The 14744-nt window shown below is 46.2% G+C and overlaps 1 protein-coding gene across 1 annotated transcript in view; it reads right to left on the reverse strand.

The window, feature by feature from the left end:
- Positions 1-14744, reverse strand: part of JAKMIP1 (janus kinase and microtubule interacting protein 1) — a 1879738-nt gene that overhangs the window by 832848 nt on the left and 1032146 nt on the right.

The raw sequence follows: 14744 nt of genomic DNA on the forward strand, positions 1-14744 counted from the left end.
TCCTTCTCATCCAGGGGATACTCATCAATAGTCATAATCTATGAATAGAGTAGCAAGCCCATACCCAAAGTCTCGCGGACGAGCAACAAAGCAGTTAAAACATACATTAAAAGACACATCTTGTATTACAGTTATGCAAATAGGTTCCTCAAAGAGGCCTGCCCCACCTGGGCGTCGGCCTGTGCGTCTGAATCTAGGCAATAATGGCGCGTGAAAGTATGGACTGAGCGCCATGTAGCCGCTTTACAGATCTCAGACATGGGAACGTTGCGAAGGAGTGCTACCGTAGAAGCCTTCCCCCGAGTAGAGTGTGCTCTAGGTTTACCCTGCAGAACTTTGTGGGACAGTTGGTAAGCCAAAGCTATACAAGAGACAATCCATCTAGAGATAGATCTCTTGGCCGCAGCCAGCCCGGTATTAGTGGGTCCATAGTTAACAAAGAGCCTGTCTGACTTTCTAAGAGTAAGGGTCTTAGCTAGATAGAATTTCAAAACCCTCCGGAGGTCAAGAGAGTGTAGAGCTCTCTCCGGGGGTGTGGTCGGCTGAGGAAAGAAGGTGGGCAACGTGATCACCTGATTAATATGGAAGTCCGAAACCACCTTGGGCAGGAAGCTCGGATGAGTACGGAGCACCACCCTATTAGCATGAAACACCGTGTAAGGTTCCTTGCAGCAGAGGGCCTGAATTTCACTAACCCTACGGGCCGAAGTGATGGCTACTAAGAAGGCAGCCTTCCAGGTCAGATGTTGCAAGGAGGCCTTATGAATCGGCTCAAAAGGACCTCCCATCAGTTTAGAGAGAACGATGTTCAGTTCCCAGGAAGGGGAAGGAGACCTCACAGGTGGGTAAACTTTCTTAAGCCCTTCTAAGAAATCCTTTACCACTGGCATCTGAAAGAATGAGGTCTGGGTAGGAGACTTCCTATAGGCTGTAATAGCAGCTAAGTGTACTCTGATGGAAGAGTACTTTAACCCAGACTTCGCCAAGTACAGTAAGTAGGGGAGAATAACCTGTTCTTGACCCCGGATCGGATCAAGGGTGTTATCTCTACACCAGAAGCAGAATCTTTTCCATTTAAAGCCATACGACTTCCTCGTGGAGGGCCTCTTTGCCTCCCGAAGAATGCTCATACAGTCCGGTGGAAGATCTAGATGTCCGTACTGGATGAATTCAGGAGCCATGCCGTCAAGCGGAGGGAGGGGAGATTGGGGTGGAACACTCTCCCCTTGTCCTTGGTCAGCAAGTTCGGCAGGCATGGCAACCTCCTCTGTGGTACCTCCGACAGCTGGAGTAGATCCGGGTACCACCACTGCCGGGGCCACTCCGGTGCTATTAGGATCATCCGAGTTCTGGCCCTGTAGAACTTCTGAATCACAGCCGGGATGAGAGGGAGAGGAGGAAAAGCGTAAAGCAATGTCCTCGACCAGCTGATCAAAAGCGCGTTCCCCTGCGACCCCCGTTGAGGGAACCTGGAGGCGAAGACGGGGCATTTTTTGTTGTCCGCGTCTGCGAACAGATCGATGTCTGGTATGCCCCACAAGTGGAAGATGTCTTGAGCGACGCCTTCGTTGAGCACCCAGTCGTGCGCTTCGACGAAGTCTCTGCTGAGGCCGTCCGCCTGCACGTTCAGGGTCCCTGGCAGGTGAACAGCGACGATCGTCAGGTTTCTCGCCAGAAGCCATTTCCAGATTGACTGGGCCTCCAGAGACAGGACCCGTGATCTGGTCCCTCCTTGCTTGTTCAGATAGAACATAGTTGTGGTGTTGTCCGTCTGAACCTGAACATAGTCGGTCTGCAGGGATGGGTACAGAGACTTGAGAGCGAGATGGACTGCTCGTAGCTCCAAGAAGTTGATGTGATAGCTCTGCTCGGTAGCGGACCAGAGACCTTGTACTTGAAGCCGGCCCATATGAGCCCCCCAGCCCTGCATGGAGGCGTCTGTGACCACCGTCTGTGTCGGAGGCGCCTGATGGAATGGGACGCCGTGAAGCAGATGGGAGCGCTTCATCCACCACCGGATGGAATCTTTGGCGGCTTGATGAAGGGTAATGTGATCTTCCCAGCGGCCGGTCCTCTGCGACCACTGATCCTCTAGGTCTTGTTGCAGAGGACGCATGTGCAGACGTGCGTTGGGCACGATGTAGATGCACGAGGCCATGGATCCCAGGAGAGATGACACTTGTCTGGCTGTGGGATATTCCGTGCTGAGAAGCGTGCAGCTTTTTTGCAGCATGGAGGATAACCTCTCCTCCGAAGGACACACGCTTGCGCTTGAGGAGTCTAGAGAGGCGCCCAGGTAGTGGATCCGCTGAGTTGGATTGAGGATCGACTTCCGGTAGTTGACCTGAAGGCCCAACGAGTGTAGAAGGTTTAGGCAGAACGAGAGATGACTCTGGAGTTGAACCGGGGTGGAACTCTTTAAGAGCCAGTCGTCTAGATATGGGTAGACGAATATCTTCCGTTTGCGGAGAAATGCAGCCACCACCGCCATGCACTTTGAGAACGTTCGTGGCGCGGACTTGAGGCCGAATGGCAGGACCTTGTATTGATAATGTTGGTGAAAGATGCGAAATCTGAGAAACTTCCGATGTTTCGCTGAGACAGGAATGTGGAAGTATGCATCCTGTAAATCGATGGCACACATCCAGTCCCCTTGGTGTAGATGTGGGAAGATCTGGTGCAGTGCTAGCATCCTGAATTTTTCCCTTCTGAGAAATCTGTTGAGTAGGCGGAGATCGAGGATGGGTCTGTAGTCTCCGATCGCTCCTCTTTTCTGAACAAGAAAATACCGGGAGTACACTCCCCGATTTCTCTGCTTGTTTGGAACTTCCTCTATGGCGTTTTTGGAGAGGAGAGTGGCAACTTCGTCCTTTAAAAGCTTGTTTTGGCTGAGAGGGAGTGGCTGTTTCCGTGGGGGTACCTGCGGAGGGGGAGATTTGAACCTCAGCAAGTAGCCACGCTCTACAATACTCAGCACCCATTTGTCGTTTGTAATTGTATTCCACTCTGCCAGGTGAGCGGTGACACTTCCTCCCACCGGAGTGGCGAACGAGTGCGGAGGAAGTAAGTTTTCACTGCTTGGGAGGTTGCTTGTTAGAGGACTGCTGCTGTTTAGCATTTCCTCTTCCTCTGCCCCGGCCCCTTTGCTGAAACTGGGACCTCTGTTGGTTTTGAGAGGACCATTGGGGCGTTTGAACGCGCTGGTGAAAGGCACGTTTGTCGCCCTGGCGAAAGCGCTTGCGGAACTCTTTGCGTTTTTCCAGTCCCACAGCCTTTACAGTGTCCAATTCCGTTTTCATCTTGCTCATTTGGTCGTCCGCATGAGCTCCAAATAGCGATGATCCATTAAACGGCAGGTTAAGAATCCTTTTCTGCGCATCTGGTTTGAGGGCTGTTAATCTGAGCCAGGCCGAACGGCGGGAGCAGATGCCATGGGAGTAGCCATGCGCGGCTAGGTCTGATGCATCCGCCGCTGCGCTTATTACTTGGTTGGCCACCAGTCCGCCTTCATGTAGGATCTCCGTGAAGTCCTGCCTGTCCTCCCTAGGCAATTTCTCCACGAATCTGGCCAGGGAATCCCATAGGGAACGATCATACCTCCCTAGCAGGGCTGAAGCGCTAGCGACCTTCATGTGCGCGGCAGATGTGTTGCACATTCTCCTGCCGTAGGAGTCCATCAGCTTGCTGTCCTTCTCAGGGGGGACAGAAGCAGATATTGAGGCTGAGTGAGACTTCATGGCCGCCGCCACTATCACCGAATCCGCTGGCGGGTCCGCCCTCAAGAATAAAGGGTCCTCGGCCGGAGCCTTGTACTTCTTTGCTATTCTCGAGGGGACCGAGCCCGCTGTAGCTGGTGTAATGAACGTGGCCATCGCTGGTTCTAACAATCCTGGCACCAACGGGAGCAGAGGTCTGGGAGCTGACCGATGGTGTAAAGTGTCAAAGATCACAGAAGTGGGTGCCTGAGGGGCGTGCAGTGCGATGTTCAACTTTTGCGCCCCTCTACCCAGGACGTCCGAGAAAGTTATAATGTCATCCACCGGGGACACTCGCGATGGAGGCGTGGATGAAAAAGTAGGGGAGTAGTCCCGGACTGAGGATCTTGTGGATGCAGTCCCAGTGGACGACCTGGTGCGTCGCCTCTTGTGGGAGCGTTCGCTTTGGTGAGCCCTTGATCCTGATCTGCGCTTGGACGGAGATCTTGGACGTTTTGGCGCGGTGCGACGGTCCCTGGAACGAGACCGGCGTGGTGAAATTGGCCGTGGATCCCTCGGAGGCGATTTACTCCTGCGCGGTGGGGAATACATGCGGGAGTAGTCCGATCCCGGACTCCGACATGCGGCAGCGCCCACATCTCGTAACCAGCGCGGTGACAGTCCAAACCGCTCTGGAGCCTCGGGTGATCTTTCTGGAGATATTTGCACGATGTGCAGTCCCGGAGATGATGACTGTTCTCCTGGGGACCTCTCCGCGGGCGGTCCAGTCTTCGCCCTCGACGTCGAATCCCTTGACGTCGACGACGTCTGCGTCACCATCGGCAAGTGTGAGGTATGCCGTTCTGGTCTCGACGCCGGTCGTGGAGACCTCGATGTCGATCTCCTCTTCTCTGGCACCTGACGTCGGCTAGATGACCTCGACGTCGGCCGTGTCTTCGACGTCGACCTCTCTCGCCGTCGACTGGGCGACTTCGACGTCGACCTCTCTCGACGTCGACTGGGCGACTTCGACGTCGACCTCTCTCGACGTCGACTGGGCGACTTCGACGTCGACCTCTCTCGACGTCGACTGGGCGACTTCGACGTCGACCTCTCTCGACGTCGACGTGGTGATCTTGACGGCGACCTCTCTCGACGTCGACTTCTTGACGTCGATCTTCCTCTCGACGTCGACCTTCTATGTCGCCGAGTGGGGGTAACCATCGACGGCGACCGGCCCACTCGCGGCGGAATGTACGTCGCCGCATCTCTCGACGTCGACCCCCTCGAGGGTGGCGGAGAGTGTCTCGACGTCGACGGAAGCCTCGACGTCGACGGAGACAGTTCAGATGTCACCAGACTAGCAGCCTTCGAGCCCGAAGGGCCGCCTCTCGACGCCGACTTACTTTTGCGCGGCGGAGACTCTTGATGGTGGGATGAATCCCTTGACGCCGAAGTTCTCTGCCTCTTCGCCGGCATCCTCGACGTCGACGGCGAACCTCTTGGACTCCTGGTCTTCTTGGAGCCCGGGGAGCTGGTATGTCGCCGTTTCTGTACTTGCGTAGCTGAAGAAGGTGGTCTTGATGAGGAATGCTCGCCTTCACGACGGCTTCGTTCCTTCTCCAGTCTTGCATGCAGTTTAATGCGCTCTCTGTCCCTCAGAGTGCGCTTTGAGAACTTCTGGCAGTGGGGACACTGGTCAGGATCGTGTTTTGATGGTAAACACACAATACACACCGAGTGTGGATCCACCAGTGCCATTTTATTACCACAAGAAGGGCATTTCCTAAATAAAGGAGACATTCTGACTGGAAAAAAATTGGAAAATTCACTGGAACCAGCAGAATTAGCCCTTATAAGCCAGAAAACGTCGAAAAAAGCTAGAAAAAGCTGTAATTCAAAATTTCAGTCAAAAAACTGAAGAGCTCAAGCTCCAGGATCCTCACAGAAGGAGCCGGAAAAAAGAACTGGCCCAACTGTCACCTGTAGTGCATCATGGGAGCAGGGGGTCACGGGCAGGCCTTAAAGGCACGGTCCCCCTACTCTAATGCCTTAAAGGCAAGGTGTCAGTTTTCTTGGATTCTTGATACTCTACTGCAGCCTACTGGCGAATGCCTACAATTACATGTTGCTTTATGGCAATAAAGCAGTGCTGTGTTATAATTTGCCTGATGCTTCCTTTTTTCCTTACGGGTTACGGGGGCACTACTATGCAAAAATATGTAATTTACAGCATTGCCATGTTTTGAACATTATTAGGCTGCATTTATATGTTTTCACATATGTATATATATATATATTTATATATATGTATTTTCTATATGCTCCGGGATCCCGCACATGGGCGGGGATTATTCATAGATTATGACTATTGATGAGTATCCCCTGGATGAGAACTTGCCTATCTAAATATGCGAACCTTGACAATATTTTGGAAGCAAATTTTCTGCCACAATGTTTTTTTGTAGCACAGTATTTAAAACTTGATATTCTAGTGGTATACCTCATTAGTTGAAGCAGTACTTTACAGTTGCAACCTCTCAGTGACAATCAAATGACTTTGCAATTGTTAGGTCACTCCCATGTTAAAACAGGCTGCATAGGAGGGGGTGGAGAAGCCATTTTAAGACTAACACATACATATGGGTGAGGACTGTTCAGCAGGAGGACCAAAAAGCAAAACATCTGGAACTACTATGGGTAGATGGGATATCTAACATCTCAATTTACAATAAAACAATGAGGAGAAATGTATTTCAACGCTTCTTTGTCCTTCTTTGTCCTGCACTGGCCACTTCACAAAGATGTTGCCAAGAGTGAAAGTTACAGCAGTAAACGAGAAAAGGGGAAATCTCTTCTTTCAAAATCATGTCAAAAGAAGACACCCATTTTCCAGGACAAATACAGCACAAAGCAGGAATTACCCTCCCATAAAGCTTTGAACACAGCTTTTTTCTTATAGGGCCATTCTTCTAAGAGTGTAAGTGGGAGATAACAAAAACTCTCACTGTATCACCTGGGACACTATCCTACAAGTTAGGTAACCAAGCTAGGGAAGACTGTCCCTGTTTCTATGTGAGCCTACCAAACTTTCAGGGGTATTCACAAAGGTAACTTACACTTGTGAGTAAGTTACATGTGTAAGTTTACTAATACACTTTTGACTAACTTTATTACTTTGGGGTATTCACAAAATCCAGGAGTAAGGTTACTCAAAAGTGTAGACTTACTCTGAAACAGGAGTGAAGCCAAATGCATGAGTGTAAGTTACTCCTGGGAAAAGAAACAGTAGTATGTCCAGCACCACACATGGCCAACCACTGGTACTGTGACACCCTCCCATAGAAAATGATGGAGGCAAGGACTTATATTAAAACCTGTAGGAAATAATGTTAAATCCAATTAAATAATTTAAAATAGTTAAACATATATACAAATATAATTTAATGTTAGAAAAAATCTAAAAATAAACCATATGTATTATTTAATTATAAAATATTTTAACAGCCTTTTTCAATCTAAATTATTATAAAATAATAGATTAATAAATTGTAATGCAATTGCTTTTAATTAATTCTAAACATCACTTTTAATTATTAATGTATAATAAAAAATCTAACTTTTTGCTTTAGGTGTGAATTTATTTTTTAAGTTACATTTCAGAAACATAATTTTAACTTAATTTCATATATTTAAATGAACAGTAAACTATCAAATTTAAGTTAACAGTACTGTCACATTTTTTTCTTAATTTACATTAATATTTAACATAAAAATATGTTTACTCATTTGTTTGATTTAAAAAATACTATTTACTTTTCCCTATACTTCACCAGAGGAAAACTCCACAGTTGGTGTGAAGATCTCCTTACTGTAAAGTATAGGGAAATTATCAAAAAAAAATGTATTATGCTTTACAAATAGATTAATACATTTTTTGAGTAAATATTGATGTAAATTAATCCTATACTTGAAAACAAATTTTTAAATAAAATAACCTATTTCTGAAAATTACATTAAAGAATAAATGTCCACGTAAAGAAAAAAAATTGATTTTTAATTAAGGATCAATCATTCTTAAAAGAGATGAAGAATTAAGAGTACATTAATTATATTTTAATAAAAATAATGCTCACCTGCGCGCCATGTTTGTGGAGGCGCGGGGGAGTGGGACCCTCCCGTTGGACCAGCGACTGGCGACGATCGTGGCTATACACAAAGAGGGCAAACCCCGAGATAAGTGCGCCTCATATAGGCCTATCTCACTTCTTAACGCAGAGCCGAAAATTCTGGCTAAAATCCTGGCGACCCGATTGATTAGGGTACTCGGTGACTTGGTCCACCCGGATCAATCCGGCTTCATCCCGCACCGAAACACAGCGTTAAATCTTCGGCGCCTTCATGGTGTAATCGCCAGGGCGGGCACGCTGCGTGAACCAGCTATTGTGGCGTCTCTTGACGCCACGATGGCCTTTGACACGGTGAAATGGGCATATTTGTGGGCCGTGCTGACCAAGTTCGGCTTTGGCCACGGTTTTGTGAGCTGGGTGAGGTTGCTGTATGAGGGGCCACTTGCGAGTGTGGTGGTGAATGGTCGGGCGTCGACTCCGTTTCAGCTTGGGAGGGGTACTCGGCAGGGTTGTCCCCTGTCGCCTTTGTTGTTCGCCCTCGCCCTTGAGCCGCTGGCTGCGTGGATACGTTGGCACCCGGATATACGGGGCCTTAGATGGTCGCCTGAACACGAGGACCGTATTTCGCTCTATGCCGATGATATCCTGCTGTATCTTGCCTCACCCAAGAAATCACTTATAGTGGTCTGTGACGTACTCACATCTTTTGGTAGGAACTCGGGTCTTGTTATCAACTGGAGTAAATCGTATTTGTATGTTCTTAGTGGCGAGGTTCCACCGATCCCTAGAACATGTTCGATACAGGTCGCTCAGCAGGGCTTCGTGTATTTGGGGATTTTTATCTCCATGGACTCTGCTGTGCGATATGAGAAGAACCTGCTCCCCCCCCTGGCACGCCTGAGGCGGGATGTTGAAGGCTGGCGGAGGCTGCCGCTCTCCCTCGTTGGGCGTGCGGCCCTGTTCAAAATGATGTCTCTTCCCCGCTTCCTCTACGCACTGCAGAATACTTTGGACTGGGTTCCGGCCAAATACTTTCGGGAGGTCGAAGGCCTCCAACGAACGTTGCTTTGGGATGGGCGGCCGCGAATAGCTATTGCAAAGTTGACGCTTCCATGGTACGACGGGGGCATTGCGCTCCCAGACATCCGACGGTACTATTGGGCCACCCAGCTGAGCGCGATTAATCATGGGTTTTATGGCCCTGCCCTCAGCCCTGGGTATGCCATGGACAGGTGGTTGCTGCGTGGTGGTAACTACTACAGGGCGTTGTACTCGCGGTCCCTAGACTCGTCCCTCACGGGGCCCACTGGTGTGGCAGTGCGTGTGTGGAAGATGGCAACTGACTCGCTGGGCTGGAAGGATAGGCTCACCCTCGCTACCCCGCTGTTTGAATCGGAGAGACTGGGAAGGCTTTGGCACACAAAAGGGTTTGATAAATGGGACCTGATCGGCATCTCCAGGGTGGGAGATGTGCTGAATAAGGGGAAGGTGAAGTCCTTTGAAGAGTTGCAGACGGAGTATGAGCTGGGGCCCTCCGAGTATTTCCGATATATTCAGGTGCGTCACGCCCTCCGATCAGTCCTCGTAGAGGGTGAGAAGGTGCCTGAGTCCTCTCCTTTGGAGGACCGGGTCCTTGATGGCCATATGCCCGAGAGCACGATCTCGCTCATCTATAAGAAACTGATCAACGTCCGGGCGGACATGCTTCTGGGGCTGAGGGACCAGTGGACTAGGGATGGCCTCGAGTTGGATGATGAGGATTGGCAGTCGGCTGTTTCCTCTCCTAAGGAGGTCGCGATCCCGTTGCGTCTGAGGCTGGTGCAGCTTAAAATACTGCATCGAGTGTATGTGACGGGGCCAAGGCTGGTTCACATGGGATTCTCGGAGGACGGCCTATGCAGGAGGGGATGTGGTATGGTGGGTACTTTCCTGCATATCATTTGGGAATGTGGTGTCATTACGGAATTCTGGAGGAGAGTCCATGCAGTGATGGGGGAAGTGACGGGCATTGCTATGCAGCCGGAAGCGCGGTGTTGCCTCCTGAATGTCTGGGGGCCCACTGACCACGATGAGGCACAGACCCAATGGGTGACTCTGGGTAACATGGTCGCTAAGAGAGATATCGCGCGATTGTGGGGCTCCGCGGGGCCCCCCACATTGACCGCGTGGAAAGAAAATATGGACTGGAGTATGTTAAGGGAGAAGACGGTCTATTGCGCTAGAGGCCGCCCCCGGAAGTGGCACGCCATCTGGGGGCGGTGGAATCAATACAGGGGGGGAATATGTCTTGCCCCGGATCTGGATCCTCCCGAGGAACAGCTTTCCTCCTAACCTTCTTTCCAGCTCAGTATGGTTTATGGACTTTTTTGGCCTCTGCTGTCCCCCTTCTTCCTCTTTACACTGTACTGTAACTGGTAGATGAGTGGGGTCCGGCCTCCCCTGGGGGGCTTCACCATGGGCTTTCAGTGTTCTTGCCTTGCTGGGGTTTGTTGTGTGTTTTTGTGTTTACTTAAAATTGAACCTTTGCACTTCTCCTTTCACGGTACTGGGGACGCATCTCTGTTTCTATATATCGATGCTGCCGAACCTCCGGGTTGTCGGCTGAATAGCTGTGTCCTGACTTTTGAAAATAAAGGTTTTTAAAAAAAAAATAATAAAAAAAAAAAAATAATGCTACATAAATTTGATAATTTATAAAAAGATTAAAATGTTTTATAAGTAAATGATATATAGGTTTTATTTTAAGAAACTTGCTTAACATTATATTTATTTATATATTTAACTATTTTAAACAGGTAGTTTCGCAATCAACAGGGAAAGTACAGTGAATACTAAGAGGTAAATAACTGTTGATGATTGAAGACTGCTATGGTGATTATTCACAAATGTTTGCAAGGCATATTCTCACCCCGGATGCAGGTGGAGAGTTACACCTTTCAAAATCGCTGAGGATACAGGTAAAGATGATTCTTCATTGTGAAAGCTAATTATCCTAATAAGGAAAAAAATATGCCAAATTTATAAATGGGTAACTGTGCAATGCGTACATTTATGCATGCACAAATTGTATAGCATGTGACTAATACAGAATTCACAAAAAAAACCACTGCTGGGAATCTGAGCCAGTCGCAGTTTCCAGACGCAATTTAACCCATATCCAGGTAGAAATGTATGGTAGTAAATTTTAGACTATGTTTTGTGTGAAGTAGACCAATAATTAGTGGTATGCACATCTTGCAGTGGCGACTCTTTGTAGTAACTATAATAGACATCAATCAACAAAGAAAATTTGAACAGCTTACTTAAGGGGTACATAACAAGTGGTGTTAAAGCCACAGATGCGGCATAAGATGGTAAGAGAAAACAGCAGTTGGTACCTGAACAATTGGTAACAACGTTTGTGATTGCCTTGTGGAGGGCGTTGGCTGCCGGAATGCAGGAAAAGCAGGTTCCACCGAAGTACCCCTGTCTAATCCACTGTTCAGGTTCATATGAAACAAGAACTAGAAAGTGTAAAAGAACAGTTGAGGCTGTTACATCTGGAGTTTTAGAATAGGTATTGTGAATGATACTAGGTATTGTGATATATACTACAAGACCAAAGGACGTGGAGACTTATCTTGTCACCAGAGATTCTTCAAGTTGGTGTAATACCCATTTGGGTTCAGTTGGCATGTTCAAAATGATACACTTTATGATTAGCAACCTCGTTTCATATTCTACCAGCTCTTGCCTTAAAAAATGGCTGTTTTAGAATACTATGTTTCGTTCCTCTACTAAAATGTATCAAATTGTCAGAGATTTGAAGCAAAATATTTTCATGAATTTGGATTAACACATTTCTTTAAATATGCATTATTTTTCCTCAAAATGTATTTTCCTCAAAATGTACGTCAGTTGTTATCTCATTTACATTTCATCAACATGTTCTTTATTTTTTTCCAAAATATAATTTGTGCTCTTCTAAAATGCCTCCACAAATTAAATTACTTGAAGGTAAAATGTCTTTCACCTCTTCCACAATGTTCCCTCTTGACAGTAAAATTATCTGTGCCAAATATCTCTTTCAGTTCATTTAAAATATTTTTTCCATGAACATGTAAATGCCCCTGATCTGTCAATATTATTACCTATATAGGTCCCGATTAATTCTGAACATCATCCTGGGTTCACCTGGGATTACTTGGAAAGACAAATAAATAATATGGAACTTCCAGATATCTATTGCTATTGTTTACCCTAACCTGCGCGCACTGATTTACCCAGACATGTGCCTAATAACTCAAAATATTTATTAGTGACTTCAATTACCCAAATACTGTAAACAGGCGAGAAGAGACAACATAGGGTGCTGAGTGCAGAGAACTGCAGTCGAAATAGGAGGTGTTCAGAGGAGTCAACAATGGATTGATGAGGGCAAATGAAGTAAACCATGAACCCCAAAAGCAGGGCACAATAGTTGTGAAGCAAGAAGACAAACGAGAGAATAAATTCACCAGGTATGTGACAATAAAGAAGATTTTGGACATGTTATATAGCAGGCACCTGAAAGCCGAGTCTGCAGTCAGTGCAGTGCAAAAGTGAAATCAGAACAAAAGGAACAGATTAAAAACTGCTACGAAGCTATATACAGAGGAGGATGGGAGAGGAGGGAAAAAGGATGGTAGAAAGGAAACTGTAGTTCATAAATTTAAAGGCAGTAGAGTATAAGATTCCCATTTTGTTGGAGCTCAGATAAATGTAATGGTTCGAATATGAGCCTGAATAGGTTCCTGTAGTTTACAGAAATATGCGTACATTTTGAGTTGAACAGCAGAAAACAGTAGACCGGGTTAATGCCCGTAGTAACTCCCTTTGATGAGACTGGACCCCTCCCCAAACTCAACAATGTAAATAGATAAAGACATGAGTTAGTTGTTACTGAACACAATATGCATCCAATTGCGTAGCTAGTTTTGTCTAATTCTCTCAGTATGTGACCCTTGTATGCATCTGTTAATAAGGACATAGCATATACTTGAAATTCATTGTAGTTGCTGCTTGAAAACTCCAATATTATTTTTGGGAAAAAAAAATATTAATGAATGACATATGATGCTTTAGACCTTTAAAATCGTACAGTAATACCTACATATGTTTTTCCTAAAACCTTAAGTTAAAAGGGAATTAAGGTTAACTAATATGTTGACAGTTTCCATACAACAAAACCTTACAAGACATAGGATTCAAAAGCCATTTTCGAACACGGATATAACTACTTAAATGCAACTCCCACTCATTTTAAGAATTGATTAAAAGATGGCACTAGATGTAATTTGTAAATGTGCATTTTTATATTTTCTGATAATTTTTCAAAATGATGAGACATAATATTTAAATTGTTTTATGGTGAAGTAGTTATACATTTTGTAGTAAGGGTAAAAGAAGCATAATGATAAAAGTATACATGCTGCAAAAAGTAAAGTAATAGTAATTGTATTTTACGTTCTTTAATATATTGTTGTTTATTTTATTAAAGATTTAGGTCGGTTATTAAAGTTATTAAGATAATCTGGAGTTTAAACTGCTGAAAAGTATACTGTTATTGTTTTGACATTATAGTAGGTGGAATGCCTGACAGAACACTGCATACATTTCCAATGCATGTCTTCACTCCGCAGCCACTACTCCGACTGCCACGTTACTACGCGTTCCTTTACGCTGGACTTTGTAATAGTATAAATCACTATTCCAACTCCAGTCAGTGTATCAGTAGGGGAGGCGTTGGACTTAAAATCCAACCCCAGTCCAACAATCCGCCCCCTAAAGCAAGTTGTTGCAATGACTTGCATGGTAAAGTAATCGTGGTAACATCGCAGTCGGGGAGTGACTGCTGAGTAAAGGCAGGTCATGGTTCTGCCTGTGGGGTAAAGGTTGTTTCCCTAGTAGATGGAAAATGTAGGTATTTTAGAGTAACGGTGTTATGGGTGGGAGTTAAGGTGAAGTGATTATGTAAGAGTTCGAAGATGGCATACTTTAACTTCTTTTAAGGTTTTGTGGTGTTGCCAATGTCTACCTTCAAATCAACATTAATTCCCTTTAATATTTAGCTTGTTTAGGGAATTTCATTTTTTGAGAGGTTTTGACTTTCTGTGCTAACATGATGGTGTAAGTGTGGCCATATAATGTTTGTATGCAGGTGTCTAATGTATTAGTGTGCATCTGATTGCGGGTGCGTAGGTGTCTTGTATAATGGTGGGTGTCAGCTTATTATGGCGAGAGGATAATTGTCTGATGATAGATGTATGGAGTAGGATGGTGGCTCTTTGGCCATATGATGATGATTGCGTTGATGCATACTGGAGGTTTTGTGAGTATATGATGGAGGTTGTGTGGGCATTTGATCATAAGTATGTTGGTGTATGACGGGTGTGTGAGCATTTAATTGAGGTTATGTAAACACATGATGGTGGGTGTCTGGGGATACTGGTGTCTGCTCGTGGGTGTGGTGGCATATGATGGTGGGTGAGCATATGTCTTGGTGAATGTCGATGGGTGTGCGATCATCTGATGGTGAATATGTGGGCATATGTTGGTGGCTGTGATAGCATATGATGACTCCTGTGAGGCCATATAATAGTGCGTGTGTGATGGTGGTTGTGTGGACATTTGGTGCCAGGCATGGGTCTAGTTTGAGGTAGTGTAGATATATGATGGTGGATGTGTGGGCATATGATAGTGGGTGGTTGCAGTATTTATTTGGGCATGTCATGGTGGGTATGGGGTGGCCAAATGTTGGGTCTGATTTAGTATTATGAAGGTTGATATATGACAGTTGGTGTGTAGTATCCGATGATGGGTGACTTAGTGAACGGCTGGTGAGTGAATCAGCATTTGATGGCTTTGTGATTGTGTGGCCGTATGATGGTGGGTGCATAGG

The sequence above is a fragment of the Triturus cristatus genome, chromosome 2_2, assembly GCF_964204655.1.
Source record: "Triturus cristatus chromosome 2_2, aTriCri1.1, whole genome shotgun sequence".
Taxonomy (NCBI): domain Eukaryota; kingdom Metazoa; phylum Chordata; class Amphibia; order Caudata; family Salamandridae; genus Triturus; species Triturus cristatus.